General features: G+C 43.2%; 1 pseudogene; it reads left to right on the top strand.

Annotated features, from left to right (window-relative positions):
* Positions 1-5,590: 5,590 nt before the first annotated feature.
* On the top strand, positions 5,591-13,819 carry LOC117084895 (annotated as a pseudogene).
* The last annotated feature ends 10,893 nt before the right edge of the window (positions 13,820-24,712 follow it).

The following is a 24,712-nucleotide window of genomic DNA, read 5'->3' as shown; positions in this document are numbered from 1 at the left end:
TTAAACTCTATTTGTCTCGTATTGGTATAGCTACTCCATCTCTTTGGTTACTATTTGCATGACACATCTTTTTCCGTCCTTTCAATTTACTTGTGTCTTGGAATCTAAAGTGAGTCTTTTGTAGATGGCATACAGTTGGATCATTTTTTTATTCATTCTGCCAGTCTCTGCTTTTAAACAGAGAGCATAACCCATTTATATTTAATTTAATTACTGATAAGGTGGGATATATGTCAGCCATTTTGCTGTTTTCTACCTGCCTTTTTTGTTCCTCAAGTCCCCTAATATCGCCTTCTTTTGCGTTAAATATTTTCTCATGTACCATTTTAATTCCTTGTCAATTCTTTTATTATATATTTTTGAGTTATTTTCTTACTGGCTGCCCTGGGAGTTGCTATTAACATCTTAGTTTATAACGATCTAGTTCTGATTAATACCAACTTAATTTCAATGGTATACATATATATATAATTTTTTTTTGAGATGGACTCTCACTCTGTCACCCAGGCTGGAGTGCAGTGGTGCAGTCTCGGCTCACTACAACCTCTGCCTCCTGGGCTCAAGTGATTCTCCTGCCTCAGCCTCCCAAGTAGCTGGGACTACAGGTGCCCACCACCACACTCGGCTACTTTTTGTATTTTTAGTAGAGGCGGGTTTCACCACGTTGGCCAGGCAGGTCTCAGACTCCTGACCTCAAATGACCCACCCACCTTGGCCTACCAAAGTGCTGGAATTACAGGCATAAGCCACCGCACCCGGCCCAATGATTTATCTTTTAAATGCTCTAAATAGTTCAACTCCTCTATGCTATTACTATTATGTCCTCATCAATACAGATTTATAGTTATTGTCCCATGCAATTGTCTTCTAAGTCAGATATAAGAAAAAAAGATCAATAATAAACAACAAATACATTTATATGTCTTTAATATTTACCTACTTGATTACTTTAGTGGTGTTATTTCTTCATATAGATTTGAGTTACTGTATAGGGTTCTTTCAATTCAACCTAAAGGATTCTTTTTTAGTTCCAGCTGCTATAACAAAAATACCATAGCCTAGGTGGCTTAAACAACAAACATGTATTTCTTACAGTTCTGGGAGCTGGGAAGTCCAAGATTAAAGCACCAGCAGATCCAGTGTCTGGAAAGGGGCTCTTCCTGGTTTGTAGACCACCGTCTACTCATTGTATCCTAACACAGTAGAGGGGGAAGAAGTAAATTCCCTTATGTCTCTTCTTATAAGAGCATTTTGGTCAGGTGTGGTGGCTCACGCCTGTAATCCTAGCACTTTGGGAGGCCAAGGCAGGTGGATCACGAGGTCAGGAGATCGAAAAACCCCGTCTCTACTAAAAAATACAAAAAATTAGCCAGGCATGGTGGCGGGTGCCTGTAGTCCCAGGTACTCGGGAGGCTGAGGCAGGAGAATGGTGTGAATCCAGGAGGCGGAGTTTGCAGTGAGCCGAGAATATGCACTGTACTCCAGCCTGGGCCACAGAGCGAGACTCCATCTCAAAAAAAAAAAAAAAAAAAGAGCATTTTAATCTCAGCATGAGGGCACCAACCTCATGACCTGCTCACCTCCCAAAGGCCTATCTCCAAATACCATAATATTGGGGAATAGGGTTTCAACATATGAAATTTTGTGGGGATACAGATATTCAATCCATAGCATTTTACTCCAGGCCCCCCCCAAATTCATGTCCTTCTCACATGCCAAATACATTCATTCTATTTCAACAGCACCAAAAATCATAACTCATTTCAGCATCAACTCTAAAGTCTAAGGTCCAACGTCTCACTTAAATATTTAAATCAGGCCAGGTGCAGTGGCTTATGCCTGTAATCTCAGCACTTTGGGAGATTGAGGCAGGAGGATTCCTTGAGCACGGGAGTTTGAGACCAGCCTGGGCAACATGGCAAAACCCCATCTCTACAAAAACTACAAAAATTAGCCATGTGTGGTGGCACACGCCTGTACTCCCAGCTATTCAGGAGGCTGAGACAGGAGATCGATTGAGCCCAGGCAGTCGAGGCTGCAGTAAGCTGTGATCATGCAACTGTACTCCAGCCTGGGTGACAGAGTGAGACTGTCTCAAAAAAAAAAAAAAAAAATTTAAAGCAGATATGGGTGAGACAAGTGACAAGTCTTCCTGATGCAAAATTCCTCTCCAGCTATGAACCTATAAAACTAAAAAAGTTATGAACTTCCAAAATACAATGATAGGACAGGCATAGGACAGACATTCCCATACCAAAAGGGAAAAACAGGAAATAAGAAAGAGTAATGGACCCCAAATAAGTTCAAAACTTAGTAAAGCACACTCATCACACTCATTTTTTGTTGAAAACTGGACATTTAAAATAATATACTGTTGGCCAGGCACAGTGGCTCATGCCTGTAATCCCAGCACTTTGGGAGGCCAAGCAGGGCAGATCACCTGAGGTCAGGAGTTCAAGACCCACCTGGCCAACATGGTGAAACCCCATCTCTACAAAAATACAAAAATTAGCTGGGCATAATGGCGAGTGCCTGTAATCCCAGCTACTCAGGAGGATGAGGCAGGAGAATCGCTTGAACCCAGGAGATGGAGGTTGCAGTGAGCCAAGATCACATCATTGCACTCCAGCCTGGGCAACAGAGACTCCATCTCAAAAAAAAAAAAAAAATTAAATTAAAAATAAAAAAATATAATAATATAATGTTACAACTCTTACAATCAGATCCTTCCCTCATCATCTGCAGGATTTGTTGTTGTTTGTTTTAGTGACTATTCTGAACTAATTATGTAAAGTCTGTAATCATTGCCATGTTCCTGTCTCTACTTGGTTAACTTTTGACAAATTAATGATTAAACAGAGATTTCCTTACACCTGGAACCAATACATCTCCCAGAGTTTCTGAGTGACTTTGTGTGGGTACTGGGGCACACCTTTAAAACTAGAATATTTTGTAACTCCACCTTAGCCTTCACTTCCTGCTTGTACAGAATCTCAAGATAAACCAGAGGTAAGAGCTTAGCTTAGAGCCTTCTCAGCTCTTTTCTAAGCATGCTTACAGCCCTTCCATGTAACTGACCTTCCAGATTACCAGGAATATATTAAAGCTTTGCAAAGCCCCTATGCCTATTTCATTCTCCAGTTAGTCCTTTTAAGCTTTTCATTAATCTGTTTTGCCCCAACTATTGTCCATCACCTCAGGTAACTTTGTAGGTAAAGTTAAAACACTTGCCTACAATTGTTTCTTACAATGCCCCCCAGGGCAGAAAGGGACTTAACACTGAGTGAGTTCTGGGTCAGCCTTATAGGTGGAGTCTTCTAGGGAACCATCAGACAAGGTGGAGGACAATTCTTGGAGAACAAGGCTTTGAAAGAGTTATAGATCCACTCTGGTAGCTGCCCCCAAAAATATGGATTGCTACTTTTTAAGGCTATTGCATAGCTGGAAAGTGGAAGGTGGGACTAGGGTTAGTTAAAAACGCCACAGACTTTACTGTTCTTACTGAGATGCAGCCATTTTTCTTAAATAAATGATCCCTGGTTTGCTACAAGCTGTTGGTTAATTTCTGGAGTTCTGAAAATGTTAATTCTGAATAATTTTACCAGTTTTTTCATTGCTCTTATGGAAGGGAAAATTTTGAGAGGCCTTTACTCTGCTATTTTTGCTGACATTCTCCCACAATTTTTTTTAAACCAAAAATAATCCAAATTGTGGCTAAGTACAAAAGCACTAGTAGCTAGATATCAGCATCATGGAAATGGAGGGCTAGAGGTTGTGAAATAATGAAGACATAACAAAGAGCCCATGTCTTCTGTGAAATTGCCCCATAAGGCCCATTCAGAATATCCATGAATTTTCAATACCCCTGCATCCTCTTTTAATTAAATCTACTCTTCCTTAAAAACCAGCACCCCAAGATAAATGAGAATGAGCTAATTCAGTCTTATTGATTCCCTGTTTTGTTTAATTACTAGAGTTCTGATTTGTTTAATTGCTAGAGATTGCTTTCTACTATTTTTATTGCGAATGTGCCTTGATTTAGCTACAATATTGCTGCAGAGGAATGTGCTCTACATTTCAAACAATCAACTTTATAAACTTTTGAAACCAAATAAATTTGATAACAAAGAATCAGCTGTACGCAATTAATGACAGAAACCAATAATGTAAAAATTAGGTGATGTAGGCTAGTAGATTACCAGAGACCTCAGAAGGAAGTAAGACTTAAGCTAGATGTCGAAAGATGGAAAAAGAATTAGGAGAACATGGGAAAGATTGCATAACTAGAAGCTTCCAGTCTGTAACTGGCATAATATAATCTCAGGTAAGGGAGTAAACTAAATTGGCTATGGTAGTGATTAATGTGGGGAGGAGAAGAAGGTTAAAGTAAGGAAGACAATGGAGTTGGAGAATACAATAGAAAACCTTAAACAACATATAGAGAATTTGGGTTTGTTGTTTTGTTTTGTTTTTTGAGATGGGATCTCATTATGTTGCCCAGGCTGATCTTGAACTCCTGGGCTCAAGCAATCCTCCCACCTCAGCCTCCCAAAGTGCTGGGATTATAGGCATGAGCCACCATGCCCAGCCATGTAGAGAATTTTTGACTCAACTTGCAGAACAATGGTTTGTACCTGCTTTCTCTCCTCCAACACACCTGAGAGATGCAATCATTTCCAGTAATAGCAGTGGCTCACTATTTAAAAGGTCCTCAAATATAGGGAAGAGAGAGTAAGAATGTTATTGAAATAACTGAGGGGGAGAGATTTCAAAAAGCCCCACTCAGGATTCTGATATGCCTCCCTTCACCACCCTACCCTTCCACACCTCCCGGGGAATTAAAAGCCACAGGAGACCTTAGAAAACAGTGCCCTTTTGAAAGTGTTATGGCTGTATTTCATGGTTTAATTACCTAATTTCCTAAACATCAGGCAAATCTGTTTCAACACTTTCCAAAATGTAATTCAGAGAATACTCATCTCATAAGATACCATCTATTAAAAATTAAGCCAGGCATGATGGGATGCACCTACAGTCCAAACTACTCAAAAAACTAAGGTGGGAGAATTGCTTGAGCACTGGTGTTCAAGTGTGGGTAAGACAGCAAGACTTTGTCTCTAAAATAAAATAAATTCAGTCCACATAAGTTGGGAAAGCCCACATAGCATAGCCCCTTCTATCAGAAATTCACAAACTATATTAATGTGCCCAATGAAGGATCTAAGAACTCTCACAGTAGAGAACACTGTTTGATTTTTTTAATCCACATGCATATTTGATTACAAATCTTATTCTTACGCAATATCTATTAACACTGTAGTATTGCACAGGCAAAGTTGAGAAACTCCAGCCTACATTGCCTTCTTTGTGGCTAGGGATATGTCACATGTGGTTCTGCGCTTGCCATAGATCTGCTTATGTGAGACAGTATAACAGGAAGTGGTATTCCTTCCTCTCTCCAGAAACCCTACTCCCTACAACACTCCCCTGGCCAGCCTTCGTTTGCCTCTTTAAATCCTAGTGCAGAGATGAGCTAAGCCCAGTCCTCTCTCCTATCCTTCAGGTCCCCACATGGCTTTATTCAGTACAGATGTGTAATCAAGGCTCCTCGGTTCCTCAGTGTTTTTCTGAGAATTTCACCAATACTCACCCACTGCATCTGAGCTATGTAACTGAGATGGCCCAAAGAGAAACCAGCATGGAAAACATGATGGCACTTGTGGGTCTTCTTGTGTAATTAACTGAAGGACAGGGATGTGCTGTGGAAAGCTGCAGTGCAGGGGACAAAAGATAAGAACAGGCCTGTCTGAGCCTGAATGAAATACAAAAGAGAGCAAGGCAGACAAGAATGAAGATGAGAAATGACCTTCTTCCCAGCTCTCATTTCCTTCCTCTGTAAAAGCCCTGAGTGGCCTTTTCAATTCTTCCCTAGCACAACTGTAGGCCGCTTTCTCCCTCAAAGCTGTGCTCTGTGCTCCCTCTGCTGGCTCTCACGTGCCAACTACATTAAATACCAACTACAGGACAGTACAATGCCTACATTCGGGTGGCCTTCAGTGGTGTTTGCCACTTGTACGTGCTGTCTTAAATACGGCTATACTTCTTAGCAAAAAATGAGAATTCAACCTCTTTTGTATTATTTTTTAAAAGTGGCGATAGGAGGGGAATGATTAAATAAATTATTGTATTTCATACTATGAAATGCAGCCACTTAATTTGTTTCCACAACTGTGTGGTACTGAGGATTAAAAAGATTTGGTAATATATGGTCCCCACTCTCCGGAAATGTACAAGCTAGCGAGGGGAGATGGACATACAACACATTTTTCAAAAGGAAGAATTTTAGAAAATTCCTGTAACATACGCCTTAAATGATGACTCAAACATGTCCTCTAAATGTATAAAGAGGCACCTCACATAGTCCAGGCTGTACTTCCTTAAATATTCATCTTGGGCTCGGCGCAGTGGCTCACACCTTAATCCCAGCACTGGAGGCTGAGACAGGAGGATAGCTTGAGCTGAGGAGTTTGAGACCAGTCTGGGCAACATGGTGAAACCCTGTCTCTACAAAATAATAATAATAATAATAATATCCCGAAAATCAGCCGGGCATGGTGGCACATGCCTGCAGTCCCAGCTACTCAGGAGGCTGAGGCAGGAGAATCGCTTGAACCAGGGAGGCAGAGGTTGCAGTGAGCTGAGATCACACCACTGCACTCCAGCCTGGGTGACAGAGACCTCATCGAAAGAAACAGAGACAGAGAGAACTAATGGCTTTATCTGAATGTTTTCACCATGAGTTTGGCAAAGAACAGAAGTCCATTACATTGAGTTTCGCAATTGGTAGCTGGTGCAGAAGGTTCAGGTAGCAAATGATTGATTTTGGACTTGGGATATATGGTATTTCTGAAGACCAAAGGAAGTATTTGACACATCCACTCTGTAATCACAGGTTTGTAGTGTTTCTGACCAGCCCATCTCACAAGCACCCTTCCCCACACACACACCCAACACTTTAAATAACTCTCTTTATAGATTTTTTATTATTTAGATTAATATACCTTCTATAAAGTTTTGTAAATATAGACCCATGTGTGGGTCAGGCGCCATGGCTCATGCTTGTAATCCCAGCACTCTGGGATGCTGAGGCGGGAGGACTGCTTGAGTCCAGGAGTTCGAGGCCAGCCTAGGCAACATGATGAAATCATATCTCTAGAAAAAGAATACAAAAATTAGCCGGGCATGGTGGTGCACTCCCGTAATCCCAGCACTTTGGGAGGCCGAGGCAGGCGCATTACTTGAGGTCAGGAGTTTGAGACAAGCCTGGCCAACATGGTGAAACCCCATCTCTACTAAAAATACAAAAAATTATCCTGGTATGACGGCGCATGCCTGTAATCCCAGCTACTTGGGAGACAGACTGAGGTGAGAGGATCACTTGAGCCCAAGAGAAGAAGTTGCAGTGAGCCAAGATCTTGCCACTGCACTTCAGCCTGGGCGATAGAGTGAGATTTGTGGCCCCCCTTCACCAAAAAAAAGGAAGAAATTTAAAAAAAAATTAACGTGCATCTTAATGGATAGATTTGGTTACATGACAATATGAAATCATCATGATCATAACTGCCATCTGTTACAGCTACCCCCATTATGGACACCTACTAGGGGCCAGTCACTATACGCTTTATGCTTTATATGCCTTAGCTCACTTTATGAATTAGGCACAGAGATGAGTCTAAGGAACAAACTGTAATTCAGAGACGCAAAGCAAGGATTCAAATCCAGGTCTGCCTGATGCCAAAGTCCCTTCAGTGTCTTCTTACTATGCTACCTTGAATCATTATCCAGTTCCACAAATACTGTTACCTGAGGTTTCCTCCACTGGTTGCTAAGCATAGCAGAAAAGTGTAATATGACAGTCAGCAATAGTATCCTATGTCATGTTCATGCTGAGCAAAGCTCTTTGTGCTCTGTGGGAAGCCCCTGGCCTTAAGAAAATTAAAATATAACGGAGCAGGGACTATATGCAAATAATTAAATATAGCTAATAGATTTTCTACATGCCAAAATTAGCCAGTTTGAAAACATTATGGAGAACAAATTCTATTAACAAGAACAGCCAAAATATCCCAGAATAAATGTAACAAAAATTTGTCAAGCCTTTATGAAAAAGCTCATAGGAAGTCAGTAGAATAAATAGACAACTCATGTTTCTAGATGGGAAGACTCAATGACTGAATATTGTAAATATATTAATTCTCTCCAAATTGTTAAATGTAAAGTCATTTAAGCTACAATCACTGAGTCATTGTGATATTAGCATAGAAATCAGCACAGAAATCAACCCTAAAGTCCAATGAACAATATATATATATTGAACAACACACAAAATATATAAAGTCCCATATGTGTATATATATGGGACTTTAACCTATAGTAAAAGTGGCATTTCAAATTACTGTGGAAGCCAGGTGCAGTGGTTCATGCCCATAATTTCAGCTACTCGGGAGGCTGAGATGGAAGGATGGAGCCAGGAGTTCAAGGCTGCAGTGAGTGACGATAACCCCACTGCACTCCAGCCTGGGTGACAGAGATCCCAGCTCTCAAAAAAAAAAAAAAAAAAAAAATGAGTAGGGAAGGGATATTCTTGTGTTATAAAATAGTTGGCTGTAGGATTCTGTGGCAAGATGGCCAAATAGGAACAGCTCCGGTCTGCAGCTCCCAGCGAGATCGACACAGAAGGCGGGTGATTTCTGCATCTCCAACTGAGGTACCTGGTTCACCTCACTGGGACTGGTTGGACAGTGGGTGCAGCCCACAGAGGGCAAGCCGAAGCAGGGCGGGGCATCACTTCACCCAGGAAGTGCAAGGGGTCAGGGAATTTTCTCCCCCACCTAAGGGAAGCCGTGAGAGACTGAGCCTGAGGAACTCCAGCACAGATACTGTGCTTGTCCCACAGTTTTCACAACCCACAAACCAGGAGATTCCCTCCGGCGCCTACCCTACGAGGGCGCTGGGTTTCAAGCATAAAACTGGGTGGCCATTTGGGCAGACACCAAACTAGCTACAGGAATTCTTTTATTTCATACCCCAGTGTCACCTGGAATGCCAGAGAGGCAGAACCGTTCACTCCACTGGAAAGGGGTGCTGAAGCCAGGGAGCCTGGCTCAGTGGTGTGGCTCGGCGGGCCCCACCTCCACAGAGCCCAGCAAACTAAGATCCACTGGCTTGAAATTCTCACTGCCAGCACAGCAGCAGTCTGAGATCAACCTGGGATGCTCCAGCTTAGTGAGCGGAGGAGTGCCCGCCATGGCTGAGGCTTGAGTAGGCAGTTTTACGCTCACAGTGTAAACAAAGCTGCTGGGAAGTTCGAACTGGGCAGAGCCCACAGCAGCTCAGCAAGGCTGCTGTGGCCAGACTGCCAGATTTCGCTTCTCTGGGCAGGGCATCTCTGAAAAAAGGGCAGCAGCCCCAGTCAGGGACTTACAGATAAAACCCCTATCTCCCTGGGACAGAGCACCTGGGGAAAAGGGCAGCTGTGGGCAAAGCTTCAGCAGACTTAAACATCCCTGTCTGACGGCTCTGAAGAGAGCAGCAGACCTCCCAGCAGAGCGTTCAAGCTCTGCTAAGGATCAGGCTGCCTCCTCAAGTGGGTCCCTGACCCCCGTCTATCCTGACTGCAAGACATCTCCCATTAGGGGCCAACAGACACCTCATACAGGAGAGCTCTGGCTGGCATCTGGCAGGTGCCCCTCTGGAACAAAGCTTCCAGAGGAAAGATCATGCAGTAATCTTTGTTGCTCTGCAGCCTTCACTGTTGATACCCAGGCAAACAGGGTTGGGAGTGGACCTCCAGCAAACTCCAGCAGATGGGCAGCAGGGGGCGCTGTCAGAAGGAAAACTAACAAATAGAAACAGCAGGTCCACTCAAAGACCCCACCCAAAGGTCACCAACATCAAAGACCAAAGGTAGACAAATCCACAAAGATGGGGAGAAACCAGTGCAAAAAGGCTGAAAATTCCAAAAACCAGAATGCCTCTTCTCCTCCAAAGGATCACATCTCCTCGCCAGCAAGGGAACAAAACTGGACGGAGAATGAGTTTGACAGAAGTAGGCTTCAGAAGGTGGGTAATGACAAACTCCTCTGAGCTAAAGGAGCATGTTCTAACCCAATGCAAGGATGCTAAGAACCTTGAATAAAGGTTAGACGAATGGCTAACTAGAATAATCAGTGTAGAGAAGAACACAAATGACCTGAGGGAGCTAAAAAACACAACACAAGAACTTCATGAAGCATACACAAGTTTCAATAGCTGAATCAATCAAATGGAAGAAAGGATATCAGAGACTGAAGATCAACTTAATGAAATAAAGAGAGAAGACAAGATTAGAGAAAAAAGAATAAAAAGGAACGAACACAGCCTCCAAGAAATATGGGACAATGTGAAAAAGATCAAATCTACATTTGATTGGTGTACCTGAAAGTGACGAGGAGAATGGAACCAAGCTGGAAAACACTCTTCAGGATATTATCCAGGAGAACTTCCCCAACCTAGCAAGACAGACCAACATTCAAATTCAGGAAATACAGAGACCACCACAAAGATACTCCTCAAGAAGAGCAACCCCAAGACACATAATCATCAGATTCACCAAGGTTGAAATGAAGGAAAAAATGTTAAGGGCAGCCAGAGAGAAAGGTAGAGTTATCCACATAGTGAAGCCCATCAGACTAACAGCAGATCTCTCTGGAGAAACCCTACAAGCCAGAAGAGAGTAGGGGCCAATATTCAACATTCTTAAAGAAAAGAATTTTCAACCCAGAATTTCATATTCAGCCAAACTAAGCTTCATAAGCGAAGTAGAAATAAAATCCTTTACAGACAAGCAAATGCTGAGAGATTTTGTCACCACCAGGCCTGCTTTACAAGAGCTCCTAAATGAAGCACTAAACACAGAAAGGAACAACCGATACCAGCCACTGCAAAAACATATCAAATTGTAAAGAACATTGACACTGCATCAATTAATGGGCAAAACAACCAGCTAGCATCATAATGACAGGATCAAATTCACACATAACAATATTAACCTTAAATGTAAACAGGCTAAATGCCTCAATTAAAAGACACAGACTGGCAAATTGGATAAACAGTCAAGACCCATCAGTGTGCTGTATTCAGGAGACCCAGCTCACATGCAAAGACACATACAGGCTCAAAATAAAGGGATGGAGGCATAGTTACCAAGCAAATGGAAAGCAAAAAGAAAGCAGGAGTTGCAATCCTAATCTCTGATAAAACAGACTTTAAACCAACAAAGATCAAAAGAGACAAAGAAGGCCACTACATAATGGTAAAGGAATCAATGCAGCAAGTATAGCTAACTATCTTCAATATATATACACCCAATACAGAAGCATGCAGATTCATAAAGCAAGTTCTTAGACACCTACAAAGAGACTTAGACTCCCACACAATAATAGTGGGAGATGTTAACATCCCACTGTCAATATCAGAAAGATCAAGAGAAAATTAACAAGGTTATTCAGGACTTGAACTCAGCTCTGGACCAAGTGGACCTAATAGACATCTACAGAACTCTCCACCCCAAATCAGCAGAATATGCATTACATCGCACTTATTCTAAAGTTGACCACATAATTGGAAGTAAAAACACTCCTCAGAAAATGCAAAAGAACAGAAATCACAACAAACAGTCTCTCAGACCACAGTGCAATCAAACCAGAACTCAGAATTAAGAAACACTCAAAACCACACAACTACATGGAAACTGAACAATCTACTCCTGAATGACTACTAGGTAAAAAGAAATGAGGCAGAAATAAAGATGTTCTTCGAAACCAATGAGAACGAAGGCACAATGTACCAGAATCTCTGGGACACATTTAAAGCAGTGTGTAGAGGGAGTATTTATAGCACTAAATACCCACAAGAGAAAGCAAGAAAGATCTAAAATTGACACTCTAACATCAAAATTAAAAGAACTAGGGAAGCGAGAAAACCACAGGGCATGGGGTAGGGTGGCGGCCCCTAGGGAGCCAGCAGGACGGCAGAGGGCAAGGCAGGCAGAGCAGCCGGCCGCTTCACCAAGCAGGTGCAGAAGAAGTTCAGCAGGGCCCAGGAGAAGGTGCTGCAGAAATTGGGGAAAACTGTAGAAACCAAAGATGAACAATTTGAACAAAGCGCTAACAATTTCTACCAACAACAGGCAGAAGGCCACAATTATACAAGGACCTGAAGAACTTCCTTAGTGCAGTCAAAGTGATGCACGAAAGCTAAAAAAGAGTGTCAGAAACCCTGCAGGAGATCTACAGCAGCAAGTGGAATGGTCATGAGGAGCTGAAGGCCTTTGTAGAGAATAATGATCTCCTTTGGGAAGACTACAAGGAGAAACTTGCTGACCAGGCTGTGAGAACCACAGAAAACTACATCACCCAGTTCGGCAAAATTGAGGAAAGAATTGCCAAGTGGGTTTGGAAACTCGTGGACTATGACAGTGCCCGACATCATCTGGAGGCAGTGCAGAATGCCAAGAAGAAAGATGAGGCCAAGACTGCCAAGGCAGAGGAAGAGTTCAACAAAGCTTAGACTGTGTTTGAAGATCTGAACCAAGAACTACTAGAGGAGCTGTCTATTCTTTATAATAGTCGTATTGGCTGCTATGTGATCACCTTCCAAAACATTTCCAACTTGAGGGATGTCTTCTACAGGGAAATGAGCAAGCTGAACCACAATCTCTCCAAGGTGATGAGCAAACTGGAGAGGCAACATTCCAGTAAAGTCTTTGTAGCGAAAGGACTATCAAGCAGCAGCAGGGGCTCCCTAGTCAGTTCTCCCCCAGTTTGAACATCTACGGTCTCCAGTCCTCTTACCTCACCTACTAGTCCCTCTACACTTTCCTCAAAGAGTGAGAGTGAATCTGTCTCAGCAACTGAAGATCTGGCACCTGATGCAGCCCAGGGGGAAGACAATTCTGAGATCAAGGAGCACTTAGAAGATGAGGAAATAGAGAAGGAACGATCTGAAGCAAGCTCCTCTGAGGAAGAAGAACCTCCACCAGCCTGCAATGGCCCCGCCCATGCCCAGCCCTCTCCTATCATTGAGAGTGCCAAGTCCCAGGAGGAAGTTCTCCCCAGCTCCCCTGCTCCATCACCAGGTGGAGCCCTAAGCCCTTCAGGGCAGCCTTCATCATCTGCCGCAGAAGTAGTCCTCTGAACCCGCACCGCAGGTGAAGGATCTGAACAACCAAAGAAGACAGCCTCTCTCCAGAGGACCTCAGCACCCCCTAGTAGGCCTCCTCCACCCAGAGCCACTGCAAGCCCTAGGCTCTCCTCAGGGAACATACCCTCCAGCCCTCCAGCTGGAGGGGGTTCACCCACCAGCCCTAGGGCCTCCTTGGGAACTGGGACTCCAAGTCCTAGGACCTCCCTAGAGGTCTCCCCTAATCCAGAACCACCAGAGAAGCCAGTAAGAACTCTTGAGGCCAAAGAAAATGAAAACATCCACAATCAGAACCTCGAAGAACTTTGTACTTGCCTCACCTTAATGACATCTCAGATTGCTTCAGAGCCTGGACAGGCAAAGAAGATGGAAGACAAGGAAGAGGATAATAAGTTTGTCTGACTCCTCGGAGGGCCAAGCTTAAAGTCTCCACAGTACCAGACAAGAGCAACCTCACAGCACCTGAACCTCAAGAAGAGGTACCTACAAGTGAAAATGCACAACTCTGAAGAGAAACTACCAAGAGTCCCCAAGCCCTACACCTCCCCAGAGAAGCTCTTCAACCAGAGGGTATAGGTCAGAGGGATATAAGAGCCAGCATCCATCCCTGGATTCTCAGTAAGAATGATGGTGCTGTCTAAAGACCTGGCATTAATGGAGTTAATGGAGGTGGCGGAGCAGCCTTATGGGAGGGATGCAGGGAGGCAGTCTAGGGAGAAGAGAACATTAGACTCAGGGAATATTTAATTCAAGTTTTAGCAATATTAGAATAAGACTTTATACATTAAAGTGGAGCTATAATCACTATAAAAAGCAAAAGTATCTATAGACACAGACACTTGTCTACACAGAGACATAACCACACATACTCAGAAGATAGTGAACTAATCTGTCTTTGACTTTTGACCCATTTTGCAAGACTTAAAGCCAGAAGAACACATTTTCAGATTGTTAAATAAAGTCTGATTCTGACAAAAAAAAAAAAAGAACTAGAGAAGCAACAGCAAACAAATTCAAAATCTAGCAGAAGACAAGAAATAACTAAGATCAGAGCAGAACTGAAGGAGATAGAGACAGGAGAAACACTTCAAAAAATCAATGAATCCAGGAGCTGGTTTTTTGAAAAGTTCAACAAAATAGATAGACCACTAGCCAGACTAATAAAGAAGAAAAGAGAGAAGAATCAAATAGACACAATAAAAAAGGATAAAGGGGATATCACCACTGATCCCACAGAAATACAAACTACCATCAGAGACTACTATAAACACCTCTATGCAAATAAACTAAAAAATCTAGAATAAATGGATAAATTCCTGGACACATACACCCTCCCAAGTCTAAATCAGGAAGAGGTCAAATCCCTGAAGAAACCAATAACAAGTTCTGAAATTGAGGCAGTAGTTAATAGCCTACCAACCAAAAAAAGTCCATGACCAGATGGATTCACAGCTGAATTCTACCAGACGTACGAAGGGGAGCTGGTACCATTCCTTCTGAAACTACTCCAAACAATAGAAAAAGAGGGAATCCTCCCTAACTCATTTGATGAGGCCAACATCATCCTGATACCAAAGCCTGGCAGAGACACAATAAGAAAATCTAATTCAGGCCTGATGAAGATCGATGAGAAAATCCTCAATAAAATACTGGCAAACTGAATCCAGCAGCACATCAAAAAGCTTATCCACCATGATAAAGTTGGCTTCATCCCTGGGATGCAAGGCTGGTTCAACATATGCAAATCAATAAATGTAATTCATCACATAAACAGAACCAATCACAAAAACCACAGAATATCTCAATAGATGCAGAAAAGGCCTTCAACAAAATTCAACACTCCTTCATGCTAAAAACTCTGAATAAACGGGGTATCAATGGAACGTATCTCAAAAGAATAAGAGCTATTTATGACAAACCCACAGCCAATATCACTGAGAGGGCAAAACTAGAAACATTCCTTTTGAAAACTGGCACAAGACAAGGATGCCCTCTCTCACCACTCCTATTCAACATAGTATTGGAAGTTCTGGCCAAAGCAATCAGGCAAGAGAAAGAAATAAAGGTATTCAAATAGGAAGAGAGGAAGTCAAATTGTCTCTATTTGCAGATGACAAGATTGGATATTTAGAAAACCCCATCGTCTCGGCCCCAAATCTCCTTAAGCTGATAAGCAACTTCAGTAAAGTCTCAGGATACAAAATTAATGTGCAAAAATCATAAGCATTCTTATACACCAATAATAGACAAACAGAGAGCCAAATCATGAGTGAACTCCCATTCACAATTGCTACTAAGAGAATAAAATACCTAGGAATCCAATTTACAAGGGAAGTGAAGGACCTCTTCAAGGAGAACTACAAACCACTGTTCAAGGAAATAAGAGAGGACACAAACAAATGGAAAAACATTCCATGCTCATGGATAGGAAGAATCAATATCGTGAAACTGGCCATACTGCCCTAAGTAATTTATAGATTCAATGCCATCCCCATCAAGCTACTACTGACTTTCTTAACAGAATTGGAAAAAAACTACTTTAAGCTTCATACGGAGTCAAAACAGAGCCCACAGGGCCAAGACAACCCTGGGCAAGAACAAAGCTGGAGGAATCACGCTACCTGACTTTCAACTTTACTACAAGGCTACAGTCACCAAAACAGCATGGTACTGGTACCAAAACAGATATATAGACCAATGGAACAGAACAGAGGCCTCAGAAATAACACCACACATCTACAACCATCTGATCTTTGACAAACCTTGACACAAACAAACAATGGGGAAAAGATTCCCGGTTTAATAAATGGTGTTGGGAAAACTGGCTGGCCATATGCGGAAAACTAAAACTGGACCCCATCCTTACACCTTATACAAAAATCAACTCAAGAGGATCAAGGACTTAAATCTAAGACCTAGGACCATAAAAATCCTAGAAGAAAATCTAGGCAATACCATTCAGGACATAGGCATGGGCAAAAACTTCCTGTCTAAAACATCAAAAGCAATGGCAACAAAAGCCAAAACTGAAAAATGGGATCTAATTAAACTAAAGAGCTTCTGCACAGCAAAAGAAACTATCATCAGAGTGAAAAGAAAACCTACAGAATGGGAGAAAATTTTTGCAATCTATCCAACTGACCAAGGGCTAATATCCAGAATCTACAAAGAACTTAAACAAATTTACAAGAAAAAAACAAACAACCCCATCAAAAAGTGGGCAAAGGATATGAACCGACACTTCTCAAAAGAAGACATTTATGCAGCCAACAGACATATAAAAAATATTCATCATCACTGGTCAACAGAGAAATGCAAATCAAAACCCAAATGAGATACCATCTCATGCCAGTTAGAATGGCAATCATTAAAAAGTCAGGAAACAACAGATGGAGAGGTTGTGGAAAAACAGGAATGCGTTTACACTGTTGATGGGAGTGTAAATTAGTTCAACCATTGTGGAAGACAGTTGGCGATTCCTCAAGGATCTAGAACTAGAAATACTATTTGACCCAGCAATCCCATTACTGGGTATATACACAAAGGATTATAAATCATTCTACTATAAAGACACATGCAGACATATGTTTATTGCAGCACTATTCACCATAGCAAAGACTTGGAATCAACCCAAATGTCCATCAATAATAGACTGGATAAAGAAAATGTGGCACATATATACCATGGAATACTATGCAGCCATAAAAAAGGATGAGTTCATGTACTTTACAAGAATGTGGATGAAGCTGGAAACCATCATTCTCAGCAAACTAACATAAGAACAGAAAACCAAACACCGCATGTTCTCACTCATAAGAGGGGGTTGAACAATGAGAACACATGGACACAGGAAGGGGAACATCACACACCAGGGCCTGTTGGGGTATGTATGGGTGGCTAGGGGAGGGATAACATTAGGAGAAATACCTAATGTAGGTGATGGGTTGATGGGTGCAGCAAACCACCATGGCACGTGTATACCTATGTTACAAAACTGCATATTCTGCACATGTACCCCAGAACTTAAAGTGTAATTTAAAACAAAAATAGTTGGCTGTCCATTTGGGAAGATGCAAATTCCTACCTCACAAAGGGCACAAAAACAAATTCCAGGTGGATTAAAGATTTAAATATTAAAACAAACATATAAAAGTAACAGAAAAAAATAAAATATTTACATTTAGGGATGGGGATAGAAAAAGAGGCCTTGCCTAGCATGACACTAAAGTCCAACACAAATGTCTAAAAAAAAAAAAAAAAAAAAAAAGACACCAAAAAGAAAAAGAAAAATCAAATGATAAACCTCAGAAGAAACATCTGAAATATATATCATAGTCAAAGAAAACACTGTTAATTTAAAAAACAGGCCAGGCACGGTGGCTCACGCCTGTAATCCTAGCACTTTGGGAGGCCAAGGCAGGCAGATCACCTGAGATCAGGAGTTGGAGACCAGTCTGGCAAACATGGTGAAACCCCGTCTCACCAAAAATACAAAAATTAGCCAGGCATGGTGGCACACAACTGTAATCCCAGCTGCTTGGGTGGCTGAGGCAGGAGAATCATTTGAACCCAGGAGGTGGAGGCTGCAGTGTGCAGAGACCGCACCACTGCACTCCAGCCTGGGCAACAAGAGAGAGGGAAGAAAAAGAAAGAAAGAGAGAGAAAGAAAAGAAAGAACAGGCTGGGCATGGTGACTCACGCCTGTAATCCCAGCACTTTGGGAGGCCAGGGCTGATGGATCTCTTGAGTCCAGGAGTTCAAGACCAGCCTGGGCCACATGGTGAAACCTAGTCTCTACAAAAAATACAAAAATTAGTCAGGCATGGTGGCATGTGTCTGTATTCCCAGCTGCTCAGGAGACTGAGGTAGGAGGATAGCTTGATTCTGAGAAGTCAAGGCTGCAGTGAGCCGAGGTTGCGCCACTGCACTCCAGCCAAAAAGAACAAAATTAGCAGAGCATGGCGGCACATGTCTGTACCCGCAGCTATTCAGGAGGTGAAGGCAGGAAGATCACTTTGGCCTCCCAAAGGAAGACCAAGAGTTGGAGGCTGCAGTCAGCTATGATCCCACCACTGCACTCTAGCCTAGAAAACAGAGTAAGACTCAGTCTCCAAAAAAAAAAAAAAAGATTTCAGAAAAATGTATATAAAATGCACAAAAATGCAGACAAATGTAAATCAGATTATTCCAGTGGTTCTTTTATTGGATGGTAAAAATAGACAGGCTTTTACTCTAGTATTGTTTAATTTTTTTTTTTTTTCCGAGACAGGGTCTCACTCTATTGCCTACACTGGAGTGCAGTGGTGCAATCAGGACTCACTGCAGCCTTGACTTCTCAGACTCAAACAATTCTCCCAATTCAGCCTCCCAAGTAGCTGGGACCACAGGTGTATACCACCATGTCCAGCTAATTTTTGTATTTTTTGTAGAGATGGGGTTTCACCATGTTGCCCAGGCTGGTCTTGAACTCCTGGGCTAAGGTGGTTCTCCCACCTGGGCCTCCCAAAGTGCTGGGATTACAGGCTTCAGCCACTGTGCCCGGCCTGAATTTTTACAGTGATCACATACTTAAAGAAAAAAATTATTAAAATGTTCCATTTTGAAGAACAGTAAGTTAAAAAAAACAGTCCTTTATGAGAGAACTTCAATACTTAATAAGACACATCTTGAATTAGTGAGTACTTGAAAGTCTCCAACTGACAAAATACTCACAAACTCTCTAGTGACCTAAGAAGTCAGATGACTAAAAAATTAGTGGCTCTTCCTTCTGGGAAGCTAACCTCTAAAAAGCAATGATAATCCAGGCACAGTGGTTCATGCAGGTAATCCCAGCACTTCCGGAGGTTGAGGGGGTTGGATCACTTAAGGTCAGGGGTTCGAGACCAGCCTGACCAACATGGTGAAATCCTGTCTCTACTAAAAATACAAAATTAGCCAGGTGTGGTGGTACACACTTGTAATCCCAGCTACTCAGGAGGCTGATGCAGGAGAATCACTTTAACCCAGGAGGCAGAGGTTGCAGTGAGCCAAGATCATGCTACTGCACTCCAGCCTGGACAACAGAGTAAGACTCTGTCTCATAAATAAATAAATAAATAAATAAATAAATAAGCAATGATAGTATTCACCAAAGTAGTGATGAGTCTAAAAGCATGTTGTGAAAGAAATTAACAACAGTGAAATGTCCCATTTCACTTCCCAGGATCCTAGCTTCTCACCACTCTTTCTGGTGCATCCTCAAGATTTTATCAAACTATCAAGGGAAAGGTGGAAATGTCTGTGATATTTTATATTACATGCCATGGTTTTCATTCTCAGTTATTCTCTTTGGCACAAAAATGGAGAACGAAGAAAATGGAGGAGGAGGAAGGAGAGATGGAGGAAGAAGAGGGTAAGACAGAAAAATTTCTCATTCTCAAAAGTTTCAAAACGATTTTGGGAACTCTCTGAAAACAGAGTATATGGGGAAAAAATGTTTCAGACAACCAATGTTCATGGCATAAATTGGGAGGATGCCTAGGGTGGTCAGAGATCCCCTACCTAGACTTGCTGGAATGTCCACTGTCAAAGAAGGACGGAATGAGAAGGAAGCACTCCAACTAGGTAGAGTCCTCTCTAGGAAGTGAGGGGTGATGGAGTGTGGTGATGAGAAGACTCCCAGTAAATTGGGGATCCCAGGGCTTGCTTCCCAAATGAGGTAAGATCTAAAAGCCACTCCCCACATGACAGCAGTGACATAGCACCACAGGAGAGCGCGACAGGAGGGCATGTTGTGACACAACCTCTGGAGCTTCCCGCAGCCTCAGAATGGCATGTGGGAGCAGTGGGAATTTTTCTTCATCCCCAAGAGGACCACAAAAGCGGCTAAAAGAGAACCAGAGCACCTAAAGGGACCTTGAGATTCCAAGTGGAGTGTGTGACTGGTGATTAGAGACAGACAGAAAAAAACATTAGCTGCAGATGCCACCTTAGAGGGACGAAGGTCACTAATCCGAAGACCTTCCCCTCCACCAAGTTTCCCACACTCAGAGATGCCACCCCCTGAGGAAAGAAGGAAAGGGAGAAATCCTGAGTTAAGTGAGGAAACCTGGCATTGACTAGAGTAAGCCTTGGCTATCAGGTAGAATACAGCATACAGGAAACATACAGGAAGAAAAGAAAGCACAAGAGACAGTATGCAATTGGAGGGGAGGATTAAAGGCTTAAAATGACTGCGGTGCTGAAAGCTCACCAGGGAGAAGGGGCTCAAAAAAGATTTGTGGTGAGGTTTATTCGGCTTGTTTTTACTGTAAGCAAGACTCTGGGGTAAGCAAAAGCATTACCCCAAAGTTAACAAATTTCCTCTCCCTGGGTATAAGTAATGTGACCAGTGCTTTTAATCAGTTACCCCGCCTGTAACACAGACACACTTATCAAGCTGATAAGACACACTGATTCGAGATTTCCCATATATAGGATACATGATTCAACAAGGCATTTTTCTCAGGAGCTATAGTGCAGAGCAGTTTTGCTCCTTCCTTGTCAAATCCAATTTGATTACACTGTGTTAAAGGAAACGGAATTGACTACCTGCCTTCACTCCCTGCCAGGCACTCAGAAGGATATTGATTGTCATTCTTTAAGGTTATACTATTGGGCTCAGGTGCAGTGACACACCTGTAATCCCAGCACTTTGGGAGGCCAAGGAGAGTAGATCACTTGAGGTGGAGAGTTCAAGACCAATCTGGCCAACATGGTGAAACCCCATCTCTACTAAAAATACAAAAATTAGTCAGGTGTGGTGGCACACACCTGTGGTCCCAGCTACTCAGGAGGCTGAAGTGGCAGGATCACTTGAACCCAGGAGGTGGAGGTTGCAGTGAGCCGTGATCATGCCACTGCACTCTAGCCTAAGCCACAGAGTGAGACCCTGTCTCAAAAAAAAAAAAAAAGGTTACGCCATTGGGAGCAACAAAGTAATATGTACTTAACACAAACTATTGCAATTGCATAACTACTGTATGCTAATGTTTTTGCATAATTACTTCATTTAAACTTGACAATTACCCCCATTTTATGAACTAGGAAACGGACTCTCAGAAAGATTAAGTTACATAAACGCATAGAGTACATGGGCAATGCCCAAATATGAATCTAAGTTTGTCTGACTTCAAAGGCAAACTCTTTTTCCACTCTACCATAATACCTTGGTGATGAAAATATATAAGGTCACACTTTTAAAAAATTCTTGTCAAGGCACCCAAGGTCTAAGACAAAAGTCATGCTACCACTCCTTCCACTTTACCCTCCTACCCACTCTCTTATACACCTTTTCTCTGCCACACTCATTCCCCAAACCCACCTGCCTTCTTTCAAGCCTTTACAGAAGCTATTCCCTCTGCCTAGACTCTCCTGTCTTTCTTTCCTTCCCACTCAGAGAATGCCAATCCATCCTCTAGGTCAGGGACTTTGAAAGCTTTGCTAGCTCTCCACCCAGCTTCTGCAGCTTTGTTCATCTTTCCCTGATAGCACACACGTATCACTTGAGACGCGTTTGTCCTCATGTGCCTCTGTAACCACTACTAGAACATGAACTCCTCAACTTCAAGATCGGAGCCGACCTATTTGCATGCCCAGGAATCTAAGGCAGTTAGCGCACAGCCGGAGTTCAATAAATGCTTGGATTAATGAACGAATTTTATTTAAAATCAAGGTCTATATTCACATGCTCTAGATTGCGAATGAATCATAAGGAGGTAAACACTATGAAGTACACTGGCGCTCGGCAAATTTTTTTTTTTTTTTTTTTTTTTTTTTGAGACGGAGTCTCGCTCTGTCACCCAGGCTGGAGTGCTATGGCCGGATCTCAGCTCACTGCAAGCTCTGCCTCCCGGGTTCACGCCATTCTCCTGCCTCAGCCTCCCGAGTAGCTGGGACTACAGGCGCCGCCACCTCGCCCGGCTAGTTTTTTTTTTTTTGTAGTTTTTAGTAGAGACGGGGTTTCACCATGTTAGCCAGGATGGTCTCGATCTCCTGACCTCGTGATCCGCCCGTCTCGGCCTCCCAAAGTGGCAGGGTTTTTTTTTTTTTTTTTTGAGACGGAGTCTCGTTCTGTCACCCAGGCTGGAATGCAGTGGTGCCATCTCGGCTCACTGCAAGCTCCGCCTCCCGGGTTCACGCCATTCTCCTGCCTCAGCCTCCCGAGTAGCTGGGACTACAGGTGCCCGCTACCACGCCCGGCTAATTTTTGGTGTTTTTAGTAGAGTCGGGGTTTCACCGTGTTAGCCAGGATGGTCTCGATCTGCTGACCTTGTGATCCGCCCGTCTCGGCCTCCCAAAGTGCTGGGATTTCAGGCGTGAGCCACCGCGCCCAGCTGACAAATGATTTTAAGGAGAAAGGCTACCACCTAAAGCTGGTTTCTCCAGAGATCCGTTCCGTGTCAGGTCAAACGCGCCACTCGGGCTCGAGACGTCCCCGCCTTTCTGCCTGCCAATCAGTCCCTCTTCTCGCCTGCGCACGCACCGCCCACTCACGAAGCCCCGCCCCTGTCACCGCCCCGAGCCGAACGTTTAGGTCCAGAGGAGCCTTTCAGTCACAACCCGCCCGCTATGACGATCATCTACAGCTGCATTGCTAATGGCCGAGCGGTCCTAGCGGAGCTGACCTGACTGGAGACTCTTACCAGGTACTTCCGGATCGACGCCTCCGCCCCCGCGGGTTCCGCCCCTCGAGGGTGGTGCCCCCTGAGCCCGCCCCTAAGGACGCGGCGCTGCGAGGTGGTGCGGAACGTGCTCGGAGGACGCAAGCTCCCGCCCCCGCGAGAGACCCCGCCCCCGCGAGAGGCTGGCGTCCGGTCGGCGGCCGCACGTGCGCCACCTAGGGTCAGAGCTGGCGCTGCACGTGCTGGGTTTGGCGGCTATTTGAACCCAGGTTCAACGTTGATAGAACTTAAAATTTTTCTTTCTCCTGCGGAGAAATGACCTGCAGTTCAGCACACATTTACTGAACATATTTCTGTTGCAAATTCCCAGAGTAAAGAATATCAGGGACTCAGCAGTGAACATGAGCCTGGTGTTGTCCCTTTATATCCAAGGGCTATAGACAATTGTCCTAGAGTGTAGAAAGTATTTCAACGGAGGTAGGTTGCGATTGTTCCTGTAGTATTAAGATGAGTACTTGGCTTATAAACTTAGTAAAAATTAGTTCTAGCCTGGCACAGGAAAGGGGAATGAGAAATCCATGCAAAGGAAAGAATGTGGTGTGTTTGGGGATTCCCGTGAACCTCAGTGTGGCCGGAGCACAAGGCTGAGGGTGTAGAGGCTGGAGATAAGGCCAGGAAAGTGAGTGGAAGACAGCAAATGAAGGGTCCTGTATACAGCTCTTTTCTCATCCCAGAGAACTTGGGGAGCAACTGAGATTTATAAAGAGAGAAATAGCAAGATCTGATTTACCTTCTGGTAAGTTTGGTCTGGTTACAATATGGAAGTTAGATTGGGAGGGTGACATCCATTTAGAATGGTATTGTTATAGTTTATAGCAAGAGATCTATGGGCCTGCAGTAAGACAATGATGGTGCAAATGGAAAGGAGGGGCAGATCCTAAGGAGACTTTTTTTTTTTTTTTTTTTTTTTTTGAGACAGAGTTTCACTCTTGTTGCTCAGGCTGGAGTGCAATGGCGTAATCTCGGCTCACTGCAACCTCCGCCTCCCGGGCTCAAGCAATTCACCTGTCTCAGCCTCCCAAGTAGCTGGGATTACAGGCATGAGCCACCACACCCGGCTAATTTTGTATTTTTAGTAGAGGCGGGGTTTCTCCATGTTGGTCAGGCTAGTCTCGAACTCCTGACCTCAGGTGATCTGCCTGCCCTGGCCTTCCAAAGTGCTGGGATTACAGGCATGAGCCACCGAGCCCAGCCCCTAAGGAGACTTTCTAAACTTCATTCTCAGGAGTTGATAACAGGTTGAATATGTCATATGCTGTACAAGGTAATGCATAGGATGAGTCTCAGAATTTTTTTGTAGGTGACATTGAACTACAAAGAGAACATAGAAACAGGAGCGAAATGGTGGGAGGGAATGTATGGGGAAAAGAATAGAGTTTGGAAAATGTTGAATTTTGTTGCCTGTTGAAAATGGCCAAACTATTTGTGTATTTTTCCACCTGTTTCCAAAAGGTTTTAAGTCAGAAAAATGTCTAGTAGATAATGAATATATTGCTCTAGCATTCAGAGAGTCAAGATTAACCGTTAAAAGGAATAGAAATGAGTAAGACTGCCCAGGAAATGTACAGAAAGTGGGAAAAGAGGAGGACCAAAAGGCAGAACATAGTTTAAGAAGAGAATAGAGAGATGGGTCACCAAATGTGAGCTGTGGTGTCCTACAGGCTAAAAGAAGAAATTTACAAGAATTTCTCATATCCCCAGTAAGTTGAGCATGTCCCTAATAAGTTCATGTCTAGTCCAGTCAACACCTTGAGCAAGAACTAAAAGGT

Source organism: Trachypithecus francoisi, unplaced genomic scaffold (genome assembly GCF_009764315.1).
Source record: "Trachypithecus francoisi isolate TF-2019V2 unplaced genomic scaffold, Tfra_2.0 Lachesis_group1, whole genome shotgun sequence".
Taxonomy (NCBI): domain Eukaryota; kingdom Metazoa; phylum Chordata; class Mammalia; order Primates; family Cercopithecidae; genus Trachypithecus; species Trachypithecus francoisi.
This window is presented reverse-complemented; position numbering and strand designations above follow the sequence as displayed.